We start from the raw sequence: 9,031 nt of genomic DNA on the forward strand, positions 1-9,031 counted from the left end.
ACAGCGTCATAGTTCACAATTTCACATTCTGGACATGTGTCACCAAAATATTGTAACAATCACAATATGCATTGAACTGTAGTGGTTACAATGTACAGATAATGACCAGCTTCTCACTATTTTACCCCATAGATTGCAACCGCTGCAGATGAATAGGAGATGGAGACATACCCCGTGTACAGACCCCTGGTGGACTTGGCAACAATGGAGGACAGGCACATTATCCTCACCTATAGACTTGACAGGGCCACAGTCACAGAGCTGTGTGCCCAATTGGAGCCTGGCCTGATATCTGCTATCCGTCTCCCCACTGGGATCCCCCCTCTTGTGCAAGTTCTCTCAGTGCTCCATTTTTTGGCAACAGGTTCTTTCCAAGTGACAGTGGGCTTGGCAGCAGGAATGTCACAGCCAATGTTCTCAATAGTGCTGGACAGAGTATTGTCTGCCCTGATTAAACACATGTGCAGCTACATTGTTTTCCCACCAAGTGGAGGATTTGGCCACAATGAAGGCTGACTTCTACGCAGTGGGACATATCCCCAACATCATTGGTGCGATTGATGGGACACATATTGCATTTGTCCCCTCCCCCCTGGCTAAATGAACAGGTCTTCAGAAATCGTAAAAGTTATTACTCGATGAATGTGCAGATGGTGTGTTTGGCAGACCAGTACATCTCCCATGTCAATGCTAAGTATCCAAGCTCAGTGCATGATGCTTTTATCCTGAAGAATAGCAGCATCCCAAATGTGATGGCCCAACTCCAGAGGCACAGGGCGTGGCTAATAGGTGAGCTCTGGTTCCCACCCAGTGGACGTTGGTGTATGTGTATGGTGTGGGCCATATGGCATAGTGTGTGGCTAACAGTTATCCCTCGATATTTGCAGGTGACTCTGGTTACCCCAACCTATCATGGCTACTGACCCCTGTGAGGAATCCCAGGACAAGGGCAGAGGGACGTTACAATGAGGCACATGGGCGAACAAGAAGGATTATTGAACGTACATTCGGCCTCCTGAAGGCCAGGTTTTGGTGCCTCCATCTAACAGGTGGATCTCTGTGCTACTCACCCAAGAAGGTCTGCCAGATCATCGTGGTATGCTGTATTTTGCACAACCTTGCCTTGAGATGCCATGTGCCTTTTTTGCAGGAGGAGGAGGAGGCTGGAGATGACCGTGTGGCAGCAGTGGACCCGGTGGACAGTGAAGATGAGGAGGCAGAGGATGAGGATGAGGACAACAGAGGTGCAGTCATTCGTCAATGCTTCCAATGACACACAGGTAAGACAGTGTTATTTCACATTTCATTGACAGTTTGATGTGTGACATTGTACTGGCAGGCTGTGAATTCCTACTTCTATGCCCACTCACTGTACCCATTGGCATCTCTTTTTGCAGATGTTGGTGCCCCACTATTGCTTCTGGTGTGTTCACTGCAGCAAACTACAGGTCTTCCCTATGTAAACATTACTGTGCAGTTGAATTGCAATTTATAATCCTTGTTAAACTATTACATTTTGAAATCATTTGACATACTCCATACTTGTATTTTTTCTAAGTATGTTTATTGCAGTTCTCTGATGAAAAGTGTGAAGTGCAATGGGCTGGGGTGATGATGGAGGAAAGTCCAGGTTAGAGTCCAGTCTATCTGTAGCACAGACTGCCATTGCTCCCCTTCCTATGCCAAAGGGGCATAGGAAGGGGAGCAATGGCAGTTCAAGGTGGGCAGGGTGACAGAGTGGGACACAAGGGTGACAATCAGGAGAGTCTTATTTCCTGGTGGGGGTCTTGGCAATAGTCTCTGGCTTCTGCCTGGATCGCAGTGAACGTTTGCGGGGTGGTTCTCCTTTTGCAGGGGGAGGGGTGCAGTGGCTTGTTGGTCCTGTGGCGGGGCCTTCTGTCCACTAGCAGCACCGGAGGTGGAGGGCTGTTCAGTAGTCTGGCTAGTGTCAGGGGCCCGCTGGTGTGCCACTGCCTCCCTCATACTGTTAGCCATGTCTGCCAGCACCCCTGCAATGGATACAAGGGTGTGTTAATGGACTTCAAGTCCTCCCTGATCCCCAGTACTGTCCCTCCTGCAGACGCATGTTCTCCTGCATCTTGTCCAGGATCTGGCCCAGGGTATCCTGGGAATGATCCTGCTCCCAGGATCGTGGCGAGTGCCTCCTGGAGAGTCGGTTCCCTGGGCCTGTCCTCCCCCTGGCGCACAGCAGTCCTCCCAGCTTCCCTGTTGTCCTGTGCCTCTGTCCCCTGAACCATGTACCCAATGCCACTGACTCCAGGTCCCTGATTGTCCTGTGTTTGTGGTGTTCTCTGGGGTGCCTGTAGTGGTGGATACACCGCTGATTGACGTGTCCTGGGACAGAGGTATGGATCTGCTGGGTGGGTGCAGTTGTAGTGTTTCCTGAGGGGGGAGGCTCTGTGGTAGTGTGAGACTGTGCCTGGGTAACCGACTGTCCAGAGGTCCCTAATGGGCCAGGTTGGTCATCCAGATCCTGGCGACCACAGCTGCTGTCATCACTGTGGGCCTCTTCTGTGGGGGGACTGGATGTTGCTGGCACCTCTTCTCCGGTGACATTGGCTGAGGTACCTGTGGGGATGTAAATTCAGTGTTATTGTTTCTGTGTGTGACATATTGTGCATGGGTGGGTTGCCCTCTATGGTTGTTATTGCCCTGGCAGCTTTGCCTTGTGTGAGTTATTATTTGGTGGGCTAGCTGATTGTCTCTAGTGTGCATGCAGTAGTTATAGGTGTCCATGCAGGTCTGTGAGTGGTGTCCATGCATTGGTATGGGATGCAGGGCTTGGCATTGGGATGAGTGGGTTGTGATGGTGGGGTGTGTGGGAGACAGTGGAGTGATGGGAGCGATGATAAGGGTGGGGGTATGTGATGGCAGGAAGGTAGGGGGGTGATAGTAATAGAGAGTTGACTTACCAGAGTCCAGTCCTCCTGCTACTCCTGCCAGGCCCTCCGGATGCATGATTGCCAAGACTCCCATGTTGTTAGTTGTGGGGGAGGAGGTGGGGGTCCACCGCCAGTTCTCATTACTGCGAGCTGGTGTCTTGCTGCAATGGAACGTACCTTCCCCGTAGGTCGTTCCACCTCTTCCTGATGTCATCCCTTGTTCTGGGGTGCTGTCCCACAGCGTTGACCCTGTCCACGATTCTCCGCCATAGCTCCATCTTCCTAGCAATGGATATCTGCTGCACCTGTGATCTAAATAGCTGTGGCTCTACCCGGATGATTTCCTCCACCATGACCCTCCTCAGAGAATCTGGGGTGTCTTTGTGGTGCCATGAGTGTAGTGTGAGTGGTGTGGGTGAGGATGTCTAGGGTGATGTGTTGGGGTGTGTGATGTAAGGTGCGTGGGTGGTGTATAGGTGATGGTGGTATATGGCTCTGGTTGTGTGAGTGCTCTTGCTGTCTCTCTCTGCTGGCAATTATTGGTATTCGAAAGGGGTTGTGGGTAATGTGGGTGTGTGTTTTACAGTGGTGTGGGTGTGAGGGTGTGACATATGTATGGGTGTCAGGTGTGTGTAGTTTGAATTGTTCAATGTGGTGTTGTTTTGTTTGAGTGTGTGTATTTTGAGTGCGGCTGTATGTACCGCCAATGGTTTACCACCATTGAACGTCTGCCATGGTGATTCGTAGGTCATAATGTTGAGGGTGTAGTTCTGTTGGAGTAACAGTGTGGGTTTTGATACCACCAGTTTATCACTGACCTTTTGGCTGGCGGATTTGTGTGTGGCTGAATAGTGACGGATTGGTGTGTGTGTGTCATAATATGGTTAGTGGATATCCGCCGCCGCCGCGGTATGTTGGTGGCAGTCAGCATGGCAGTAAGTGGGATTTACTGCCAATGTCATAATGTGGGCCATAGTTTTTTATTATGTGGAAAAGGCAGATACGAAATATACCTTGATGAAGTCTAAGTACGTCTGGTAATGGAAAAAGATATTCCTTCCGGAGTAAATACTCTACTTGATAAATCTAAAGCCTTGACATCTGAAACTCTTCTATAGGAGAGTAAGCACAGTAGCATTGTCAGTTTCGCTCACAATTGTTTACGGGACAAGTCTTCGTTAGAAGGTCAACCTCTAAAACATCGAAGAACAATATTAACATCCCATAAAGATGAATATTTCAGTTGAGGGGATTTTACCATACAAATACCCCTGAGATTCTTACAAATTAAAGGATTTTCCCCCTGCGGTCTACCCTGAATATGAGGATGACCAGCCGAAAGAGCTGAATGACAATTATTAATTGTCCTGTAAGCCAAACCCTGTGAAGCTAAATCAGACAGAAAATTGGCTATGACATGAATTTATGACCCCGCGGGATCCAGACTCCTCTCGCTGCACCAACATAACCACTTCCTCCAGGCTTACTTATATCTTTTATGAGTGGAGGAGGCCCAAGATTGGGATAAGAAAAACAGTGCAGAGTCCAAAACTCCAGACACTTGCCATTGTCTCCTGAAAGTCTCCAAGCCATCAGGGACAATAGTCCCTGTAGAATCAGAAGATGCGAGTTGCCCAACGGATTCCTCAGAAGATCCTTTCACACTGGCAACATCACTGAAAAGTTGCACGAGAGGGGCATCGCAGATGGGAACCAAGGCTGTGCTCTCCAATACGAAGTCACCAAGATAACTTCCACTTGATGTCGAAGTATTTGGGCCTGGACACGTGGAATCATGGCGAAGTGGGGGAAACACATACAGCAGATCTCCTAGCCAAGGCTAAAGGAATGCATCAGTCGACTGAGAATCCGGCCTCCAGCTGAAATAACACAGAACCTGGTTGTTCAACCAGGAAGCAAACAAGTCTATTCGACAAGTTCCCCACTACAGTTGAAGAGCATGGAAAATCTGTGGTTTGAGCTTCCAATCGCTGCCATCCCGCAGGAAGTGCGAGTTCCAATCCGCTGTCGTATTGGAACGACCCCTAATGTATTCCACTATCACAGATATTTGGTGTTCCAGACAATAATGCCAAAAATCCTATCCAATCTCTGCTAAAAGGTGAGATGTGGGCCCTCCTAGGTAATTGATATATCTGACTGCGGGCACATTGTCCATCCGGAGGAGGATGCAACATTGGACTTTGCAAGGGGAAAGCGATCTTATTGCAAACGCCCCCACTAAGAGTTCCAGACAATTTATGTGGTAGTCCAACTCCCCTGGGGACCAACAACTCCCTGTCTATACTGAGCTACAATGAGATCCACAGCCCCACTGGCTGGCATCCAACTCTATTATTACATCTGGACTGAAGGTAAAAATTGCTCTGCCGTTCCAGGCATCCATGTGGGAGAGCCACCAAGATATCTCAGTCTTGGCTTCCTCCGTGAGCGGAACCAACGCCGAATACTGTAGACCTTTCTGAAGATGTAAAATCTTTAGTCTCTGAAGAGCCCTGTAATGTAGAGACCCCAGAAAAATTGCTTGAATTGAAGATGCAAGAAGACCGACAAGACATGCCAACGTCTTCAATCATATACTCAAAGAAGCAAAGGCTCTCCTCAACTCTTTCTTGATCGAAGCTGGTTTTCTCAGAGGGAGAAATAACAGGGCTTTGACTGAGACTATCTGAAAACCTAAGAACTCAATATTCTGTGCTGGCACCATATTGAATTTCTCAGAATTGATGATGAAACCGAGATCTTGTAATAACTGGACTGCCCAATTGAGATGAAAAAGGATTGTGTCTTTGCCCTCAGACATAATTAGGATGTTGTTGAGGTAGATAATGAGTCTCATTCCTCTTTCCCTCAGAAATAGTACCACTGGGTGAAGTAGCTTGGTGAAACACCAAGGAGCTGAGGACAGCCCGCAGGGAAAAGCGGTGAACTCGAACCAATGGGACCCCCACTGGAATTGAAGAAAACGTCTGTGGGGTGCGAAAACCGGCACTGAAAGGTACGCATCTTTGAGATCCAAGCGTACCATCCAATCACCGTTTCTTAACAAATCGTGGAGGAGATGTATACCCTCCAATTTGAAATGGCGGTATACAATCCATGAATTGAAGTGTTTGAGATTCAACACCAGACAAGAACCTCCTCCTTTCTTTTGTACTAAGAAAATTGTGCTTACGAACCCGTGAGAATGAGGCATAGTCTCTACCACAGCCCATTTCTCTATCAGCGCAAAAATCTCTTCCTCGATAAATGCACGATCTTTGAGGGAAAAACGAATAGAAGAGGGGTAACCCTCTGAATTGGAGAAGCGTAGAACTCTAATTGGAACCCTTGGACAGTTTGTAACACTCATAGATCTTGTGTGATGTTCTGCCAAGCAAGGAGGAACTGTTGAATTCTGCCCCCCAAGACTACTTCGGAGAAGGGAATGACCCTTACCTGAAGGATTGGTGTCTTGAGAGGAACCTCCTCCACGGTACCCTCTGGAGGAACGGCCAGTCCTCTGTAACGACTGGGATAGAAGGTCGCAGAGCTGTATGCACCTCCCTTGCCCCTTTGGTTGGCAACTCTTGAAGTCTGGAATCTACGACCTGGTGCTCGGCCCCTGAAGCGCCCGGCCTGGCAAAAAGAATATTATTGAAAACCTTTTTAATATCACATTGAGCTTTGTCGAGTGCTGTGAACTTTGCAACATATTTGCCCAAATCCTTGATTAATTTGTTGCCAAAAAGCATGCCATTATCTAACGATCTGGCTTTGTTATTTGCCAAGTCTGCCAGTTTGGGGTCCAACCGTATTAGGTAAGAGCGCCTTTGTTTGGTTGACATGGCACAGTTCGCGTTGCCCAGAAGACAGATAGCGTGTTGTGCCCATTCCAGCACGACTTCCGGATCCAGCGGAGTATTGGTTTCTTTGGATTTGATTGCCAAATCTGACATTTTTGTCAAAGGCCCTGACAAATCTAATAGTTTATCTAGACAACCGCGCCAAGCACAGTCAAGTACATTTTTGGGGTCTTTGGCAAATTATTTCAGGAACGTCACCATACTGGGATCTAACTCTGGGGTATCCGCTACTTTGCTGACCAATGAAGGGCGGGGGCATCCTGACCGGAGAGTGTTGCGAATTTCTTTTTCAGAATTTTGCGCAGTCTATCCTGAACATAATGGGCCACCTCAGCACTAGGAACCCACTCCATGGATTGTGGATAAATTATATCTTCAGGGGAGAAGAGGAGATTCTGACCACTCGGGGAAGGTGCCAGGGGTGACATGACAAGATCTGCGTTTCTTTTTGAGCAGGGCGAAGTCTGTTAGCGAGTCGTCCGACTCAGACTTAAAAGAAGACTGATCTTGCAAGTCAACTTGAGATTGAGGGGGCTTGGAGAAAGGGCCTGCTGATTCTTGTGGGAACAACCTCCCATACTCGTGATCACACAGCACTGAAGCTGCAATCTGTGCCAGTATTTCAGCCAAGGAAGATCTCCCAGAGCACTGTAAAGGGAGGCCAGAAACCACCAAAGGCTCAAATATTTGCGAACAAGCTTGCTGACTGCCTTCGCCTAAGAGCTCTCTCTTGCCAAAATTGGTCAAGGGCTGAGTGAATGGCTTTAAGGTCCTAATTAGACCCCAATTCACAGAGTCTTGCACATGGTGTCCAAGTGCCTCCACCAATCTTTCCTCCATTTGGTGCTCAACTGGCACTTCTTGCAGCTCCTGATACTGCTCCTCCTCATCAGCATAGTACACCATGATAGTACTGCTGGGAGGTATGGAGAAGTTCAAGTGGGGGGAAGAACCCTGGAGCAGGTGAAGTTGACTATCAAGAAAAGAGCAGCAGTATAGCTGCTTAGCCATTCAGTATACTGTGGAGGGAGCCACCTGCTAATATTCACATCAAGGAATTACCCCCTGGGTCAAGCCCTAGTAATGTTTATTGCAGCCCCGTCGGGCGATATGAAAAGGTGGAGTGCACGCTTTGATCCGATTGGAAAAAGAAAATCTTCTGATTCTGGTCAACGCGCATGCGTGTCAAGTGCAACTGAAAGAGGACTGCGTCCTCTAAAGAAATAACATACCAGAAACCCCCATCGGCCTCGCTCCCGCTCCACACCAGCATGGACAAGGGATCAGGGATCTCTGTGAAAGATAAAGAGCGTGACAGTGCGATAACAACAAAATGAGTGCGCCCGCTTGAAATAACCAAATTATACCATAAAATCGAAATATTCAGATCATGCACGAAAATCACTTATCTGGCTGCTGCAGCAGCAAAGAAAGAGGACAGACTCTAGTGTTAAAGCTATTTATATCGACAGAGAAGGACCATGATTGGGTGGCTTAGTGTTCATGGGATATGTAGTTTAACGTTTTACTGTTTTCATTGGCTGCTGTGTTGTCAGTAAAAGAAAGAGAAAGCATAATCCGAAGCCTCAGGTCCTGCCATAGAATTAAAAGCAACTTTTAAACCCATCCATAGGGGTGTTAAATAAATTGCATTCTGAAATGAGTAGCTCACTCATCCCGCCTTGGAGCATCAGCATGAACTGTTTCAGTAAGAAGCAGCTGTTCTGCTACAGTTAGCAAGATTTCAGCAGGATCACAAACTTTTTGAAAAATATTTTACATTTTGTTTCATCACAGTAGGTATGCCTCACATATCTCCTCTCAACAACCAGGGGGACAGAATGCTTTTGTACTGCCCCTGATATAGTTTTTTTTAGTTAATTCTAACAATAGCTGAAATGTTCACAGCAAACAATAATGGTGGCCATTTCATTTCTAAACCTCCAATAGCCAGCTAATCTGAGAACTCGCTCCTGTAGGACTCACAGGACTGTTATTTTGGGCCAAGCCATTTGAGAGGGGTGTGATAGTCTCTCATGGCTGGTCGGGTCCCCATGTTTGGGACACTGTTTGCTATGCATACTGATGTAAGGGGGCAAGATAATAAGAGGATGTGTGGCTTCGCGCCACAGGTTAGAAACCCACTAAGCCTCATGAGTGTGTGCATTTATTTTAGCTGCTTCCTGCGAAGTGCATGAGTTTGCCCGAAGTAAAAACGCAACAAATTGGCGCTGAGCGCTGGTCATGAAACCCAGTGTCAAC

This window comes from Pleurodeles waltl, chromosome 4_2, assembly GCF_031143425.1.
Source record: "Pleurodeles waltl isolate 20211129_DDA chromosome 4_2, aPleWal1.hap1.20221129, whole genome shotgun sequence".
Taxonomy (NCBI): domain Eukaryota; kingdom Metazoa; phylum Chordata; class Amphibia; order Caudata; family Salamandridae; genus Pleurodeles; species Pleurodeles waltl.